The sequence below is a fragment of the Mobula hypostoma genome, chromosome 9 (genome assembly GCF_963921235.1).
Source record: "Mobula hypostoma chromosome 9, sMobHyp1.1, whole genome shotgun sequence".
Classification (NCBI taxonomy): Eukaryota; Metazoa; Chordata; class Chondrichthyes; order Myliobatiformes; family Myliobatidae; genus Mobula; species Mobula hypostoma.
In genome coordinates this window covers 128,042,544-128,063,187 of record NC_086105.1, presented here as the reverse complement: position 1 = coordinate 128,063,187, position 20,644 = coordinate 128,042,544, and the positions used below count along the sequence as shown (strand labels likewise).

The 20,644-nt window shown below is 38.3% G+C and overlaps 1 protein-coding gene across 1 annotated transcript in view; it reads right to left on the bottom strand.

The window, feature by feature from the left end:
- Positions 1-20,644, bottom strand: part of shisa9a (shisa family member 9a) — a 390,837-nt gene that overhangs the window by 7,616 nt on the left and 362,577 nt on the right. The gene's annotated exons all lie outside the window — the stretch shown is intronic.

Here is a 20,644-nt window from a genome sequence, read left to right as displayed (position 1 = left end):
GATGATAAAGAAACAGGATTTGCTAAAATTGGGAAGGAGGTGGATGAGTTTTGTACGAGCTCAGGTTGAGTGTTATATGAGAAGATAAGCAAGAGAACAATGGAATAGTCAAGTATGACAATCAGCTTTAACATATGTGAATGTCCAAAGGAAAGTGCAAATTCTGACATTGTAATTCATGCATTAGTGATTTAACACACATTGCTACTGTGTGAAATGAAGGCAAGGCTGCTCCTTAATTGTCTTGCACCAGTTGCTCTATATGCTCCAACCTAAACAAAATTCCAAAAAGGAAAAAGTGGATACAATAAAATGCAACATATAAATTATCATAAACATTTACAGATAGCAGTTTTCCTAGCTGAAATTGCTAAAAGAATATCCAACATAGTGAACATGGTCACCATTACCATCTGTTCCAACCTCCAGCGGGGAATTTCCCCTAACTATGACATCTCTCATTTCAAAGCATTACTTTCCCTTCTCTCACCCACTGCAAATCTCCAGATCTAATGGAATGGCTAAGGGAGGCTTATACTGAGGAGGAGAAAGCATGGCCATCTTTAACCTAGGAGTGGGAAAAACTACAAATATGAAAATGACCTATCCATTCATAAATAGAAAGTAACTACACCATGTCTGTAGTTAAATTGATCACCACTGTACCACATTTTGGAAGGAACAGCTTTGGAATAAAGCTGAGAAGAAATGCATTTCTGTATGGCAGACGGAAAGAAACTAAGTGACGTTTTGAACAGACTACTCAAAACTTATAGAACTAAATAATGCCACTAACATCTCTTTGTTGATAAAGGAAGTTTTGATCTTAAATATGATGATGCCTCAAGGAAACATCTGAGGAGAAGTGTTGCTAGGCAGCTACTTTGCATATTCCCACATGGTATAAACTAGTTAATGCTACAGCCAGCAGCAGGCTTCTCTTGTTCTTCCATTCTCGAAGGAGCCTGCTCTACTCTGAATGTCAAGGATATATTGAAATATTCCATTTGTTATTCTATGATGTTTTTTCAGGTGCCATATTTCACTAAAATATATCTATTGTGAGCATCATTAGCGAACTGCTGCCACAAATATTTAAAAAGTTGAAATGTAAAACCAACTTTAAGCTTGGGAATGTTTTAAGTTCCGACATCCTCAAACACAGCGGCTTCTACGGGGCTTAACAAAGCTGTTATTGTCTTTTTAAAAAGTTTTTTTTTTACCATTCTAAGACCCTGCAGGATGTTAAGAACTTAAAGTACTGCATGTCTACCCCATCAGCGAGATGCCTGTGGCTGAGAGATGGAAGGATCTGCTCCCTGCATCAGAGGAGTCAGTGTATGAAGGTGGCGTGCGGTTTAACAGCAAGTGATCATCTTAGTCACCTTTTTTGTGATCACAAGACCCTGTTGCATATTGTCAATGAGGAATGCTGCAAGCCCAGTTCACTGATTTATTGGCGGTCAACACAGACAAACGGTGGTGGAGCTGCGTGGCCTCAGCCGTGGCGAGGACTAGGTCTCAAGCTGTGACGTTGCCTGTTTACAGCTGCCCAGGAGAGGGGTGTTGGAGTCGGTGTGCTCCACCAGTGTGGCACCATGTCCAAGCTGGAGTCAATGTTGTACCCCAGTGTTCGCCTGGCAGAAGACACTCTGTATTGTGTTCAACTACAGGCTGCTGCAACATTTATAGACCTAGGGTCTTGGACTATTTTTTTTGTGTGACTATTTTATCAATATCTTATGTGCTTGCTATCTAATATGAGTTATATGTGCCTTGGTCTGTGTGTCACTTGGTACTGTAGTTTGCACATTGACCCCGGGGTAATGCTGTTTCATTTGGCTGTATTTGTGAGTATTCATGTATGGTTGATTGACAATTAAACTTGAATTTTAAGTTATTTTGTCCAATTGGTGGATGATTGAACACATGACTCCAACAGTGATTCACCTTTTGTATCTGGTGCTACACTCCACAATACTTACAAGCTGAAGGCAAAGCAAGCTTACAAATGTTACTGCAGTAATACTTCTCATTGCCAAATTTGAATGTTTTTGACTAAATTAATTGAAATAATCTTTGCTATCTCTGAGTTTGTGAGTTGGCTTTCACTTTGATGTTTGGTTGATTGGTTAGATTAACCTGGAAACACTTCTATTATTCTAAAATAATACATTACAATGACTACAATTAATGTCCCTCCTCCTCTCTGCACTCAATTTGAAATCATGAATAAACCTGGAACTTAAAGAACCAGCATCAGCAACTGGCACTGTAAAGCCACCAGATTGTTGTGGAAATCAACCAGGTTCTCACCAATATGTCGGTCTCATCAAGTCCTGTCTATAAGTGACCCCAGACTTACAGTGATGTGGGGAACTCTTAAAGACCCTCTGAAATGGTTACAAAGTCACTCAGTTCCAGGGCTTTAAGAGAACATTATAAATACAGGCCACTAGTAGGGGTATTCACATCTAGTGAATATATATTCAAAACTTATATCTTAAATTTTAAAACTGTTATTTTGTTCAAAATAGTCCATTGAACAATATAAACCTCACTCCCATCAAAGCAGCACTGTTCAAGGAACAAAAGTTTATGCTGTTCCTGGAAATGACGCAACTTTACGCCCCTCAGAAAAATCTCTTGACATCCCCCAGTGTTCCTGATGAATCTGGTGAAGTGTCAGTAAACCAAAGAGGGATGCTTCACTGACTGCAGAATCCTTTCCTTCAGACTCATGAATTAGTGATGCTTGCACTTCAACACAGAAAATAATTCTGAATTTACTCCCTCCCCCAAGCCCATACTCTGATCAGGTCCTGGCTTTCCCCATGGACTCACAATTCAGTGCCATCATACTGGAGGAAGAGATACAAGCAGTGGTGTGTCCGACTAGGAGCACTGGATTGCACAGCTGAGGTCCTCAGTTTCAGGCACTAAGTTTTCCATTCCCAATCATGCACACATTTTGGATATCTGACAGAGAAAGTCTTGTGTTTATCTTCTTTAGTTTAATGTGCCTTGTGAGAAGCCCAGCACAAGATGGAAACAGCCATTTGGCCTAACTCATCCATGCAAACCAATGGGCACCTTTCCATATTAAACCGATCTCCCAACATTTGGTCCATTGCCCTCTATGTCTAAGTGATTCAAGTGCTCATTTACATTCTCAAATGCCGTCAGTGACTCAGCTACAACCGCTGCATTATTCTGTAAATTACAACCAGCGTTAGCAAAGGTTGATAGAGTGCTTGCTGACAAATAGAAAGGTGTATGGAATACTTGTTTCCGGTAGTTGAAGCTCAGAATATAGGAGAAACAAGGTTGGGGGTCACACTCCATCAAACAGAAGTTAGGCCACAGCAGGATATTGCACACTGTTCTGGTCACAAAGCTTTTGGGAGAATGTGATTGTACAGGAGAAGACACAAACAAGATAGGCCAGGATTTTGCTAGGGATAGAATGGTTCAGCAAGAGGGGAGACCAGTTAGACTGGATTAGTTATCTACAGAGCAGAGAAGGCTGAGTGGTGACCAGATTGACGTACTGAAAACTATGTGAGGACCTAGGTAGGGTGGACAGTGAGAAACTTTGCTCCTTATCAAATTCAAAAGGCATACAGTAGACTACAGATCAAGAGCAGGAGAGAGGGGTTTGAGGAAGTTTTTTTTTCACCCAGAGGTGGTTGAAATCTATTACTCCCATTGCCTGAGAGGATATTGAAGATAAGCACTCTCACAATATTTAAAAAGTATTTACAGCCCGTTCCCAGGTTAAGATCACTCATCCTATGGACTCACCTACTCTCCCAAAATATTAAATTCAAAGTCTGATGCAAGTTCATGTGTTTGTTCCTACAACCGGCAGAACAAATTTCCTGTTTCTTTTCACTTCTAGTAATTTTTTTTCTTATCAATCTTAAGTGATTTTGATACCATTCACTACACACTGTGGAGGTGTGGTTACCATACTGAGTGACTTTTGAGTATTTTAAAATTTACAGATAAATTGAACTTATGGATGTCTGTAAAATGCAAACCCATTCATTTCCTGGGAACAAATTGTAGATAAGCAATTGATAGACTATAAACTGAGAGCTAGAAATAGGATTAGTATGAGGTACTCAATAGCTAGAATGGACACTAAGATAAATAAATTGTTTCCATGCTGCATGACTCTATAACTTCTAATTATAACAGATATTGCTCTGGGCTTAATGTCTGAAAGTATGGAACTATTTTAGTTTAACATGGTGCACCCTAACACCTTCACCATCTTTTTGGGAGATTTCAACCAGGTCAGTCTGAAAAAATCACTAAGCAACTACCATCAACAGATCACTTGCCATACTAGAGGAATCAACACAGTGAACCATTGTTACATCACCATCTTTCTTTTTCAATTTTTTTATTGATTTCATAATGATAAACATACCATAGTATTGAAACACAGTTATTGGGATTACATTGTTATAATTAACATAGTTAAATATAAACCCAGTTGACATAAAGGTATTAAACCTCCCAATCATACAGGATATAATATACAAAAAAAAAGAAAAAAAAATCATGAAAAAGGAAAAAAATATACAAATATACCCCAAAAGAAAAACTAGCCTAAACAGTGTTAATTAACTAAGAAAAAAAAAGACATGGGCTGTTATGTAACATCAAAAAAAAGGAACCATTAGTGTCGTTGACCCCGCTCCTCTCAACATATATTAAAAAGGAATAGAATAATATTGGAAAAGGTCAAATTACATCATATGGAAATGTTGAATACATGGCCTCCAAGTCTTTGTGAATTTAATAGAGGGATCATAAATAACACTTCTAATTTTTTCTAAGTTTAAACACAACATAGTTTGAGAGAACCAATGAAATGTGGTGGGAGGATTAATCTCTTTCCAATTCAGCAAAATGGATCTTCTAGCCATTAATGTAAGAAATGCAAACACCTGACGAGTTGAAGAGGTTAAATGACTTGATTCTATCATTGGTAACCCAAAGATTGCAGTAATAGGGTGAGGTTGTAAATCAATATTCAGAACAGTTGAAATAATATCAAAAATATCTTTCCAATATTTTTTCAAAAAAGGACATGACCAAAACATATGAGTTAAAGAAGCTATCTCAAAGTGACATCTATCGCATACAGGATTTACATGAGAATAATAACGAGCTAATTTATCCTTAGACATATGAGTCCTGTGCACTACATTAAACTGTATCAATGCCTGTTTAGCACATATAGAAGATGAGTTAACTAATTGAAGAATTTTTTCCCCATATTTCAATTGGTAAAGTAATCTTAAGTTCCCTTTCCCAGTCAGTCTTAACTTTGGTAGATACGCCTGGATGTATTTTCATAATTATATTATAAATAATTGCTATTACACCTTTCTGAAAGGGATTTAAATCTAAAATTTTTTCCAAAATATCCATTGAATATAAATTCTGAAAGGTAGGAGAAACAGTATTTAAAAAGTTTCTAATTTGTAAATATCTAAAAAAAATGAGATCTAGGCAAGTTATATTTATTAGATAATTGTTCAAAGGACATGAAACAATTATCCAAAGATAGATCACAAAATCGTACTATACCTTTAGTTTTCCAAGCGAAATAGGCTTGATCCATAATAGAGGGTTGAAAGAAGAAATTAGATAATAATAGGACTTGCTAAAATAAATTGATTCAACCCAAAAAATTTTTGAAATTGAAACCATATATGTAAAGTATGCTTTACTATTGGGTTATCCATTTGTTTACACAATTTAGAAAGAGTAAAGGGAAGTGAAGTCCCTAAAATAGAACCCAATGAAAACTTCTGTAAAGAATGACATTCAAGATTTACCCAATGTGGACTTGAAGTTACGTCCAAGTCCCATAACCGACATTTTAAATATTGAACATTAATTGCCCAATAGTAAAATCTAAAATTCAGCAAAGCCAAACCCCCCTCCTTTTTAGATTTCTGTAAATGTCTCTTACCTAACCTAGGATTTTTATTCTACCATATATATGAAGAAATTTTGGAATCAACATTATCAAAAAAGGATTTCGGAATAAAAATTGGCACCGCTTGGAATAAATATAAAAATTTAGGCAAAATAATCATCTTGATAGCATTGATCCGACTGATCAATGACAGAGACATTGGTGACTATCTAGTACACAAAAGTTTAATCTGATCAATTAAAGGTAAAAAAATTAGCCTTAAATAAGTCCTTATACTTTTTTGTAATTTTAATCCCTAAATATGTAAAAAAGTCGGTAACCAATTTAAATGGTAAACTTCCATAAATAGGAATCTGCATATTTAGCGGAAATAGTTCGCTCTTCTTAAGGTTCAATTCATAACCAGAAAAATTACTAAACTGAGCCAACAAAGATAAAATAGCGGGAATGGATTTCCCAGGATTAGAAATGTAAAATAACAAATCATTTGCATATAATGATAACTTATGTATTTCATTTCCACGGGTAATACCAAAAATGTTAAGTGAATCCCGGATAGCAATTGCTAAAGGTTCAAGGGCAATATCAAATAATAATGGACTAAGAGGGCATCTCTGCCTAGTACCCCGAGATAAATGAAAAAAGGGAGATCTTTGATTATTAGTACAAACCGAAGCTACAGGGGTATGATATATCAATTTAATCCAAGATATAAATCTCGGACTAAAATTAAATTTCTCAAGCACACTAAATAAATATAGCCATTCAACTCTATCAAAAGCTTTCTCAGCATCTAATGAAATAACACATTCCAGAATATTAAGTGAAGGAGTATAAACAATATTCATTAACCTCCTAATATTAAAAGATGAATAATGATTTTTAATAAATCCAGTTTGGTCCACAGAGACAATTTGAGGTAATACCTTCTCTAACCTAGTTGCTAATATTTTAGAAAAAAATATTGAATCTACATTCAAGAGAGATATCGGTCTGTATGATGCACAATCTGTAGGATCTTTATTCTTTTTAAGAATTAAAGAAATAGAAGCTCCATAGAATGATTGTGGTAATTTGCCTAATCTGATTGCTTCTTTAAAAACTCTGGACAACCAAGGAGAAAGAATAGAAGAAAAAAACTTTTAAAATTCCACTGTAAAACCATCTGAACCAGGTGCTCTGCCAGAATTCATTGAGGAAATAACAGCTGTTATTTCTTCATCTGTAATAGTGGCTTCTAATGCTAAACATTCTTCGGGGGATAATTTCGAAAAATTCAATTTCCTTAAAAAGTCATGCATGGTGTTGGGATCATGAAGGAAAATCAGAGTGGTATAAGGAGGTATAAAATTCTTCAAAAGATTTGTTTACCTCATCATGATTAACTATCAAGGTGTCATCCTGTTTGCGAATCTTGATAATTTGACGTTTAACCGAAGTTTCCAATTGATTAGCTAACAATTTACCTGATTTGTCACTATGTATATAAAATTCAATTCTAGTTTTCATTAATTGATATTCAATCGGGGATGTTAATAATAAGCTGTGTTCCGTTTGAAGTTCGACTGTCTGTTTATAAAGCTCCTTACTAGGAGCAATAGAATATTTCTTATCAATTTCTTTAATTTTATCAATCAACAAAAGTGATTCATTCTTAATACGTTTTTTTCAAACCAACAAAATAAGAAATAATCTGTCTGCAGATATAAGCTTTAAAAGTGTCCCATACTATCCCGTTGGAGATTTCTTCCATAATATTAGTTGAAAAGAAGAGATCAGTCTGTTTCTTCATAAACTTAACAAAATCCGGGTCTTGAAGCAAATTAGAATTAAATCGCCATTGTCTAATAGTAGAAGTATCCATTAACTTGATAAAAAGTTTCATTGGAGCATGATCAGAAGTGGCGATAATGTCATAATTGCAGTCAATTACAGATGGAATTAAACGAGAGTCAATAAAAAAGTAGTCAATTCGAGAATAAGAATGATAAATATGTGAGAAGAATGAAAACTCTTTATCCTTAGGGTGCAGAAATCTCCAAATTTCTGAAATTCCAGAGTCAATCATAAAAGAGTTAATAAGAGTAGCCGACTTATTCAGTAAAGCCTGACTAGATATGGATTTAAGGAGAATTTAAACAGCAAGGGGATTTAAACAACAATTAAAATCACCACCCATTATCAACATATACTCATTTAAATTAGGAAAAGAAGTGAATAAATGCTTAAAAAATTCGGGATAATCCACATTTGGAGCATAAACATTAACCATAGCAACTTTTTTATTAAAAAGTAACCCAGTAATTAACAAAAATCTACCACTCGCATCTGAAACAATGTCTTGATGAGTAATTGTAATTGAGGAATCTATAAAAATTGAAACTCCTTTCACTTTGGCCTGGGAGTTTGAGTGGTACTTGTTTTCCTTCCAAAACCTAAAGAAACATTGATTACCCTCTTTCCTCACATGAGTTTCTTGTGCAAAAATAATGTCAGCATTCAGTCTTTGGAATAATTTAAAAATCTTTTTCCCTTTTATTGGATGGTTTAAAATATTTGTATTCCAAGAGACAAAATTAATAATCTGAGCCATAATTTAATGTCAACCCTTTGGTATATAAAGAGTTAACCATAATGTAAACTCATGAAATGGGAAGAGGAATAAATATTCAGAGCGGAACCGGAAATCACGACACTGCAGATATCTTTGTAGTACTGAATCAGCCCAATAGAAAAGATTAATAAAAAAAGTAAAGACTCCCCCACCCTCCACCCCTAAAGTCCCGAAACTAAGCCAGAAAGGGCTAGAAAAAGAACTAAGAACTAATACTAAATCTACCCCCATTTCTCCAGAAGGCAATTCCAAAGATATATCTTAAAAAGAGAACCCCCCCCGAAATCCAAAAAATTAAACACTGTACTATAATAATCTTCATGTTGTGATTTCTAAAATGAATGAAAAAAAGTAAGCGCCGATGCATGTTATTAATCAATTACAAACATGAATAATTGAAAATGGCACTTCAAAAAAAAAAGAAAGGAATTATGGGGAGAAGGAACCTGAGAAGATGGTGTAGTGAAAAGCACAAAAAATACTATAAAAGAAGGAAAACAGACCGTCATCTTAATTATACGAAGCAAAAAATAAACAAGATATTCCTCCATACAGTAGAAATATACCATCAAATCGTTAGTGACAATGTCAGAAATCAAATAATTAGGAATTAACAAAGTACAGAAAAGTGAAATCATCAACAGGAAAAAACACTTTGATTGAGATGTGAAAAATGCCTACATTACTAACCGAAAACGAAAATCTTGAACTTATAAAAGACCTTCTTCATACGATGATTATAGGCTTTAAAGGAAAAGCACATAAAAACAGAGCTGATGCTGCAAGAACTAGTCATAATTAAAGCGAAGTATCCATAGCAGTTGAATAGTGCTCATCCAAAAAACTTCGAGCCACACTTGTGGAATGGAAGACACGACGTGGCCCCTCCGAAGGAGAAATTCTTAAAAGGGCAGGATACAATAGGGCTAGTCTGAGACGTTTTTGGTAGCATTCCGACATCAGAGCTTTAAAAGCCAGCTGCGCCTTCATCACTTCTGGACTGTAGTCCTCCACTAAACGGAAATGATATTGCTGAAATTTAATCATACCTTGCCGACGGGCAATTCGAATGAGATGCTCATTAACGTGAACATAATGGAAACGGAGGATCACTGGCCTCGGTTTAAATTCGGAGGATAATTTGGGACGCAATGTATAGTGAACACGGTCAAGCAATGGAGGATTGTCGGGGAATACAGAGCTAAACACATCCTTTAAAAGTTGAGAGAAGAATTTTGAAGGGTCTCCTTCCTCGACATCCTCGGGGAGACCAATTATACGCAAGTCCTGTCTTCTAGATCAGTTTTCAAGATCAATAATCTCGGATAAAAATGTCCCAGTTGTTTAGTCGTTGAAGATAATTTTTGCTTCAAATTCTAAATTTTCAAATCTCTCTTCCGAGCTTTAATGTCTAATTCAGTAATTTTACTTTGATATTACTTAACTTCACAATCAAGAGATTTCAGAGTCCATAACTGACTTTAAATCTTCTTTAAAACTTTGACGTTGTTCAAATTTTTCAGTTAAACTTTGATGTTGTTCTTCAAATTTTACATTTAAAAGATTCAACAGAATATCATAAGATTGTTCAGTTTGCTTGGATTCACCTTTTTTTTCCCTGTTCCAGTCAGAATCCTTCTCGTTTTTAGGATCTCGCCCTTTAGATCTTGTACTTATTTCCTTGCTCATTTCTTCAAATTTCGCAGTTACAATTCAAGGAAAAATCAATAGTATAGAACAAATCTTCTAGTGTAGGTAAAAATAAATTAAGTAAGGGAGATCATAGGTTAAAAAAAAAGTAACGGTAATGGAGCAAAGCCAGAAACAACCTCACTCCATGAGCGCCTCCTGGGGAACTCGCTACACCACCATCAAGAATGCCTACCGTGCTATTCCACGCGCTCACTTTGGGAAGTCTAATCACTTAACTGTACTTCTACTCCCTGAGTATAGGCAGAGACTGAAGACTGCAGCACCAGCAGTGAGGACCAAGAAGATATGGACAAGGGAAGCACAGGAGTGCCTATAGGACTGCTTTGAATTGGTGGACTGTATTCAGGGATTCATTTTTGAACCTGGATGAGTATGTTGCAGTTGTTACTGACTTCATTAAAACCTGTGTGGATGAGTGTGTGTCCACAAAGACTTACCTGTACATTCCCAAACCAAAAGCCATGGATGAACCAGGAGGTGAGTCATCTGCTGAAGGCCAGATCTGTGGCATTCAAGTCTGGTGACCCAGGCCTTTATCAGAAAACCAGGTATGATTTGCGGAAGGGTATTTCAAAGGCGAAGAGACAATTTCGAATGAGGTTGGAGGCGACATCGGGTGCATGCCAACTCTAACAGGGTCTGCAAGACATTACTTCCTACAAAGCGAAACCTAATAGCATGAATGGCACCGATGCTTCACTACCAGATGAACTCAACGCCTTCTATGCACACTTTGAAAAGGAGAACACAACTACAGCTGTGAAGATCCCTGCTGCACCTGATGACCCTGTGATCTCCACTTCACAGGCTGATGTTAGGCTGTCTTTAAAGAGAGTGAACCCTTGCAAGGCAGAAGGTCCCGATGGAGTACCTGGTAAGGCTCTGAAAACCTGTGCCAACCAACTAGTCGGAGTATTCAAGGACATGTTCAACCTTTCATTGTTATGGGTGGAAGTTCCTACTTGCTTCAAAAAGGCAACAATTATACCCGTGCCGAAGAAGACTGACTATCGCCCGGTAGCACTCACATCGACAGTGATGAAATGCTTTGAGAGGTTGGTCATGACTAGACTGAACTCCTGCCTCAGCAAGGACCTGGATCCATTGCAGTTTGCCTATCGCCACAATCGGTCAACGGCAGACACGATCTCAATGGCTCTCCACACGGCTTTAGACCACCTGGACAACACAAGCACCTATGTCAGGATGCTGTTCATCGACTATAGCTCAGCATTTAATATCATCATTTCCACAATCCTGATTAAGAAGTTGTAGAACCTGGGCCTCTATACCTCTCTCTGCAATTGGATCCTCGACTTCCTAACCGGAAGACCACAATCTGTGCAGATTGGTGATAACATATCCTCCTCGCTGACGATCAACACTGGCACACCTCAGGGGTGTGTGCTTAGCTCTCTGCTCTGCTCTCTGTATACACATGACTGTGTGGCTAGGCATAGCTCAAATACCATCTATAAATTTGCTGATGATACAACCATTGTTGGTAGAATCTCAGGTGGTGACAAGAGGGCGTACGGGAGTGAGATATGACAACTAGTGGAGTGGTGCCGCAGCAACAACCTGACACTCAACGTCAGTAAGACGGAAGAGCTGATTGTGGACTTCAGGAAGGGTAAAACGAAGGAGCACATACCAATCCTCATAGAGAGATCAGAAGTGGAGAGAGTGAGCAGTTTCAGGTTCCTGGGTGTCAAGATATCTGAGGATCTAACCTAGTCCCAGCATATCGATGTAGTTATGAAGAAGGCAAGGAGCGGCTATACTTTATTAGTAGTTTGAAGAGATTTGGCATGTCAACAAATACACTCAAAAACTTCTATAGTTGTACCATGGAGAGCATTCTGACAGGCTGCATCACTGTCCGGTATGGAGGGGCTACCGCACAGGACTGAAAGAAGCTGCAGAAAGTTGTAAATCTAGTCAGCTCCATCTTGGGCACTAGCTTACAAAGTATCCAGGACATCTTCAGGGAGCGGTGTCTTAGAAAAGCAGCGTCCATTATTAAGGATCTCCAGTACCCAGGGCATGCCCTTTTCTCACTGTTACCATCAGGAAGGAGGTACAAAAGCCTGAAGGCACACACTCAGTGATTCAGGAACAGCCTCTTCCCCTCTGCCAACTAATTCCTAAATGGACATTGCATCTTTGGACACTACCTCACTTTTTTTTAATATACAGTATTTCTGTTTTTGCACATTTAAAAAAAAATCTATTCATTATATGTCTATTGTAATTGATTTACTTGTTTATTTATTATTATTTTTTAATTTTATTTTTTCTCTCTGCTAGATTATGCATTGCATTGAACTGCTGCTGCTAAGTTAACAAATTTCACGTCACATGCCGGTGATAATAAATCTGATTCTGATTCACAAACATATATAACAATCTCTAGAATGATACTTGAAGAAAATAATATTGGCTGGTGGTTTAATTTCCTGATTAGCAAGAAATTAAAAAGACTAAAATGACTTTTAATCATAAATTTTACCGTTGCTTCTGAATGTAAGGGGCAAAAGCATTTCAGTTGCAATTAATTTAAACACAGAAACATAGAAACATAGAAAACCTACAGCACAATACAGGCCCTTCAGCCCACAAAGTTGTGCCGAACATGTCCCTACCTTAGAAATTACTAGGGTTACCCATAACCCTCTGTTTTTTTAAGCTCCATGTACCTATCCAAAAATCTCTTAAGAGACCCTATCGTATCCCCCTCCATCACCGTTGCCGGCAGCCCATTCCACGTACTCACCACTCTGCGTAAAAAACTTACCCCTAACATCTCCTCTGTACCTACTCCCAAGCACCTTAAACCTGTGCCCCTTGTGGCAGCCATTTCAGCCCTGGGAAAAGGCCTCTGACTATCAACACGATCACATACACTTCTATCAGGTCACCTCTCATCCTCAGTTGCTCCAAGAAGAAAAGGCCACGTTCACTCAACCTGTTTTCATAAGGCATGCTCCCCAATCCAGGCAACATCCTTGTAAATCTCCTCTGCATACTTTCTATGGCTTCCACACCCTTCCTGTAGTGAGGCAAGCAGAACTGAGCACAGTACTCCTAGTGTGGTCTGACGAGGGTCCTATATAGCTGCAACATTACCTCTCGGCTCCTAAATTCAATTCCACAATTGATGAAGGCCAATACACTGTATGCCTTCTTAACCACAGAGTCAACCTGCGCAGTTGCTTTGAGCATCCTATGGACTTGGACCCCAAGATTCTTCTGATCCTCCACACTCACATCCTCAAAAAATTCAATCAGGCTCATAAGGCACGACCTGCCTTTAACAAAGCCATGCTGACTATTCCTAATCATATTATACCTCTCCAAATGTTCATAAATCCTGCCCCTCAGGATATTCTCCATCAACTTACCAACCACTGAAGTAAGACTCATTGGTCTATAATTTCCTGGGCTATCTCTACTCCCTTTCTTGAATAAGGGAACAACATTCGCAACCCTCCAATCCTCCGGAACAGTAATCCTGAGATTACTGCCTTTGCGATCCTGCTTCTCAACATCCTTCCTAACTCCCTGTAGTATGTTTTCAGGACCTCTTCCCTTTTCCTACCTATGTCATTGGTACCAATATGTACCACGACCTCTGGCTGTTCTCCCTCCCACTTTAGGATATCGTGGACGCGATCTGAAACATCCATCCCCGATATTTTATGACATTCCATTTGGCACAAGAAAGCTTGTGACTTAAGTACAATTTGCATTGTAATGGTGTATACATACAGGACTGACACTATGTCTCTCTCAGGACAAGTCAAACCTATTTAGCCTCAATTATTGGCAAGGTGTTGGGTTATGTAAGCAACAAATTCAATTCTCGCAAAACCAGGCAAAGTAAACAAATGGGAAATTGAGTGAATAGAACTTTAATTTAATGAATATCTCAATTATATAGTTTTCTAACGTCTATGATGTAATTAATTTCTTTAATAAGTTTTGCCAATTCAGCAAATTGAGGATATAGGAAAATACCATAACCAACAATGTGTGCTAGATCCTCAGTTGGTGGAAATGAATGTCGCTGGCTGCTCATTGCATTCCCAGCTACCTACACTCCTTAAGAGGCTTTAGCCAGTAACTTTCAATCCATAAGAGAGTAATTTGCAGAGGGCAAGTAACAATGAAGAATCCTTAAAGAAGTTAGTCTCACTGTTGTTCCCACTGCAATATCTGGGTCAGTCGATTGGTGCACTTGGTTTATACAATTTCTTATGTCCAATTTCAAGGAAACATGTCACGATTTTTCATTGAATGTTACAACCCGGATTGTTTAGTCACATAGTTGAGGGTGGAATCCCTGGTTCAATCCTAACCTTTGGTGCTATCCATGTGGATTTTGCAACTTCTCTCTGTGACTGTGTGGGTTTCCCCCAGGTGCTCTGGTTTCTTCCCACATCCCAAAGGTTAATTAGCCACTGTAAATCCAGTGTTGTGGGTGGTAGGAGAATCAGAAGAATAATAGACATGTGAAAGAGAATAGATTATAGGGATAAAAACAGAAAATGCTGGATTAATTCAGCAGGTCAATGAGTAGGGCTGATGGGATTGCTCTGAGAGCTGGCACAGGTTCACGAAACTGAATTGCTTCCTTATATGTATAAGAAATAATTTTGAAAAAATTTTAACAGATCAGAGGCCTTGTATTGTTTAGCACCTGTTCTAGTCCACATGTATCCTATAAAGATGATTTGCCTAAAAATACCCATCATCACAAAAGTAAAGTTGCATTCACAAAACTCTGGGCTGAAGATTTCTAGTGGTGATCAGGAACGGTCATAAAATTTTGAACTGTAGCATTAATATTCCATGACATCGTAAAATCCTTCTCTCAACATAACTGCAATGTTCCATAACTGCAGAAGCCTATTACCTATTAAACATTTACAATCTTCAACCTGCAACAGTTGGTAACACAATATAACATTTTCTATTTCAGATTGCAAGCATCCATTTTAGTAATTTCAGATTATGATTCCATTTCTTTCCTCTATACCTTCACTAGATTGGCCTCTGATCTTTTATTTGTCCTAGTGCCAGCTCATTATATATTGTACTATTTGCTTAACAAATTCTCCTGCTTTCATCTCTATCTCTGTTGTTCCCTCCTAAAGCCTGCTGATCTCATTAAAGTTGACCTGAATCACTTGTCTCTCCCAAGATGCTGCCTGACCTGCTAAGTACTTCTGGATTTTGATTTATCTTTCACTTTTCCTGATACAGATGAAATGTTGTTGACCTGAAATACTAACTCCATTTCTTTCTCTACCCTACGGTATGACTTGCCAAATGCTTCCAATATCTTCAGTTTTGACGTCAGATTTCTCATATCTGTTCCACAGTATTTTCATATTTCCTTACGATCAAATCTAAACTGGTTCATTGAGTAAACCCATTCCTCGCTAATTTTCCCTGCACACTCTCATCTATTCTCCCAAATCCTAATGGTAATGCTAATGATCAGTGCTGATTCACCTGTCAACTAGCATGTCATTAGAATGTGGGAGAAAAGGAGAATACCTGAGAGACACCCACATGATCACAGAGAGTACCTGTAACTCTACACCCCGCACCCAAGGTTAGGACTGAGACCAGCTTCTTGCAACTGTGAGACAGCTGTGCCACTGAAACACCCAAAGATACTGATGCAGTAGCTTTCTTTTGGATAACACTTGCTTAGATTTTACCACAGAGCTGGGAAGCCACGAGCTGAGTGGTTCACATCATGACCTTTCTGCATAAACTAGTTCAACTCTTCACTGTGGCATAGTAATGCAACTGGTGTCATTTCTTTGGATGAGGTGTAGGTGAAAATCCCACCCAGAAGACCGTATGTAAAAGAGCAGTGAGCTCTTCTGGTGTCCTGCCTAAGCTTCCTCTCTTAACCAACTGCACTAACATGAACAGATTGTATAGTTAATAGCTGATATGCTGTTTGTGGGACCTTACCACATGAAACTAGTTGTCACAGTTGCTGTCAGAATGCCTTGAAAAATACTCAATACGTTCTGAAGCACTTGAAGAATTCTCACATGGCAGCAAAGCTATAGGTAACTTTTAGGTTAATTAGCTTATAAGGGTGTCGTTTTTGGTAGGATGCACACTGTGACTAACAACATACAAAGTAGTTCCTTGAATTTCCTTTGTGTAGGTGTATTTTCTTACTAGCAATAAGACTAAATAAAATCTTGGTTGATTTTGAAGTTGGGGATAAAATTTTATCAGAAGGCTGCTGAGTGTTTTTTTGGTTGATTTACTTCTACAATCCAAAATCTTTTTCCTCTGTTACTTAATAACTGACTATTCCCCAAGGGAATAAAAGTTTGAAGTAAATTTATTATCAACGTACATATATGTCACCATATACAGCCTTAAGATTCATACTCAATAAATCCATAGAATAATAAGCATTAACTTTGAAAGACTGAAAGATTTGGAGGTTCAACCAGTGTGCAAAAGAGAACAAACTATGCAAGGACATAAAGAAAATAATAATAATAAATAAATAAATAAGCAAGAAATATTGAGAACATGAGATGAAGGATCCTTGAAAGTGAGTCCATTGGTTGTGGGAACTTTTCAATGATGGGGCAAATGAGGTCGAGTGAAGTTATCCCTCTTTGGTTCAAAATACTGATGCTTGAGGAGTAATAACTGTTCCTGAACCGGGTTGTGTAAGTTCTGAGGCTCCTGTACCTTCTTCCTGATGGCAGTAGTGAGAAGAGAGCACGTCCTGGATGTTGGGGGGGGGGGCGGGTGGAGTGCATGATGATGAATGCTGTTTTCCTATGACAGCATTTCATGTGGATGTGTTCAATGGTGGGGAGGGCTTTACCCAAGACGGACTCAGACATATCTACTACTTTTCGTAGGATTTTCCATTCAAAGGCATTGGTGTTACCATACAAGGCTGTGATGTAGCAAGTAAATATACTCTCCATTTCTTAATACTCTCCCCTCCTAAGAGCATTTCTTATAAAAGAAATGGTCTTTAAAGAACCACATTTTACAGAGGAGTTTCTTCAGATAGTCTATAAAGGGTGATGCATATGGATTTTGCTTCATTCAACTATCAGTGTTTCACTGATTAACATTTACCATGTTTAGAACAGAACGCGTAGAACACTATAGCACAGTACAGGTCCTCCGGCCCATAGTGGTGTGCTGACCATTTAACCTACTCTTAAGATCAATCTAACCCTTCCCTCCTACATAGCCCTCCATTTTTCTGTCATCCATGTACCTATCTAAGAAGTTACTTTAAAGGTTTCCTCAGAGAGCATTTTTACTTAGAAATTAATACCGAGAAAGTTAGCAAACAACACACACTTACTAACAGAAATATGCTCACAAACATTTAATCTACTTTGGTAACATTAGTTGAAGTTTGCTTCTTTAAGGTTGTCAAAGCCAGGGGAAGTGGGGATAAGCTTCCACTTCTTATTAAATGTTCCCAATGGTCTCCGTCTGAAATACCTTCTGACAACCAAGTTCAGCTCCTGGCCTTCACAAGTGGCATAGCTAGCTATTAAGCTTGGCAGAACCATTTCTACTAATAGGAGAAGGGGCAAAGGCGGGTTATTGGTGCTTTAAAACCTGTCACTTTGGGCAGATCAAGCTTGTCAGCCATGGTTAGCAGCTCATCCATAAGAAGGAAAGCTCTATTCTCAAATCTCCACTGCCTACCCAATCATGGGGAGGGCTTCAGGAGTAAACCCAAGGAGAATTCTGGAGCTGGAATCCCCTAAGGCAGTGCTATGCTGAGTTCAATGCTGTCTGACAACTCCTGCAATGCCATTGGTGCCAAGCTGTATCAGTTTCTGCTATTCCTTTGGATTCTTCAGCTGTGTGGAGAGGGCAGCCTCTTGCACAGGCAACAGCTTGCTCTCCATACCATACTGCCCTGGCTTGCGTATCATGTAGACAGCTAAGACACAATATCCATGGTTGACCCTCATCAATGGAGGGCCTCAAGTTGAGGTTAAATACTGACCAGGACAGCAAGGAGTATGCTGACCCCCTTCCCAATCTCCTTTGAATAGCCTAAATGGGTCTATTGCATCTACCTGAGAGAGCAGGCAGAGCATCCATTAATGTTTCATTCTTTATTGGCCAAGACATTGAGCAGGGAGGTCTTATTAGAAAGGTATGTAGTAATAACTGGGCCACATCTAGGACATTGTGTACAATGTACAGCAAGGATGAGATGGCACCAGAGAGCATGATGAGATTTCTGAAGAGGTTGCCAGAACTGCAGAACCATATACGGGTGACCCCCATGTTACATTGTTTAGATTCCAGAAAAAAATTGCCTTAATAGAATTCACAGACCACTACTCAAAAATTTGGAATACAGAATAAAATGTATTCTTATGAAATTATTATGAATTGTAGGTAAATAAACACAAAATTTATTCTTTTCAACTTGTGTTTTTTGATGCCTGCACAGATGACGTGGTTTACTTTAAGGATGGGTTGTTTGATTGGATGGTTTGTCACAATATGGGTTGTTTTCTAGAACTGGAAGCCCCCCCCCCAATTCTCCCGTAACGTGGGTGTTACCTGTATAAGTACAGGAATGTTTTCTTTGAAATAAGGGAGGGAGGGGAGGGAATTTCGACTCAAACCATGAGAGGCCTGAGTCGGGCCTTTTTATGCCTTACAAAGAGCAGATTGGAAGTCTGTGTGGGGCGTCACTCCTCGCACAGACACTAGAGCAATGTGTGATTACGTGCCTTGCTCAAGGACACAAACATGCTGCCACAGCTGAGGCTCGAACTAGCGACCTTCAGATCACTAGACGAACGGCTTAACCACTTGGCCACGTGCCTAAAGAGGACTAATAAAAATTTGAATTGATGTATAAAGTTATTAGAAGCAGAAACAAAGGATTTGGTGTGAGATGGCACACAAGCAGCAGAATTTTGAACAACCTCAAGTTCATGGAGATGAAAAGGAAGTGATTGAAGGAAGCCAGCCAGCCATGTGTTAGAAGAGCCTAGCCAGTTGGTAAAGGATGCTTTCAGCAACGGATTAGTTAAGGCACAGGTGTTATCAAATAGTGTTGCAGAACTGGAAAAAGGTGGCTATAATCACAAACTTCCTGTCACAGAGGGGGGAAACTCCAGTGATTGGACCACTCTCTGCTTTCACTAAGTCGGTATGGGTTGTGGCTAACAGCAATGCCATGGTTCAACTCCTTGAACTAGATGTGTAATTGATGATCTACTACTGAGAAGCATTTCTAGAGAACTTCACCTATATTAATCTTTTTTCAGGAATGAGTATTTTCTTTGAACAAACTCTTGATAAGCCACTGTAGGAACTTTATTCTGCAGTAATACTTAAATTTTAAAAGACCTACATCAAAGTGCTCTGTGTGAATAGAGTCAGCCTGCCAAAAAATCATGACTGTCTGTAAATAAATCTTACAGTAAATTGCATCTGAATAAAAGACAAATATACCCAGACATAAATATTCTTTTAATATAAAGCTGTTAGATCACAATAGATGACACTTGCTATTACAATAAATCTAGCCGTTTACTAATCAAATATTTGAGAAAAAGATTTTTTGATATAATTGCTCTTCTCTTTAAGGCTTCGGCATAAACCAGTTGTTCCAGATCTGGATGCATTGTTCAAAATTCTCTGTAGAGTGTTATAAGGAGAGTAACTAGAGCATGACAAAAGGAGGGGGGAAGAATTGAATCAGAGCACCCAGATGGAGGTCATATCAATTTGAATGCAATTCTCTTCCTCAAGTCTCACCGAGAGACGCGGCAGTCATGTTTTAATAAGCAAGTCCTGACTGAACCATAGCAATCTACTTATCAAGTTAGAGCAGAGTATAAGTTATAATGCCAGTAACAGTCAAAGTTACCATCCCTGGCTCTTTGCAGAATGTAGCAAGCGATTTTTTCAAAAGTTTATAATTTTTCAAGTACTGTTGCAGTAGGGAGATCACTGATGACTGAATGTATCTATTCAACCTGAGATGAATCTACTCTGTTCTCTGATCAGAAAAGGTGAACACATGGTTTTGCAAGGATTACACAGCCCCTACTGGTGCAAGGTGCTGATGGCACACAGGTCATTTTGTAGGTGATGTACAGATACTTCAAAATATATCACAGTAGAGATAGTTTCTATTCCCAAAGTTTCAAACCACTGTGGGACCATTTGCCGGTAGCCATCAGGTTAGTGGACACTCATGACACTACCATACACCACCTAGGGCAGAACGGTGGCATAGAGGTTAGCATAACATTTTATAGTGCTAGTGCTTGAGGTTCAATTCCCGCTGCAGC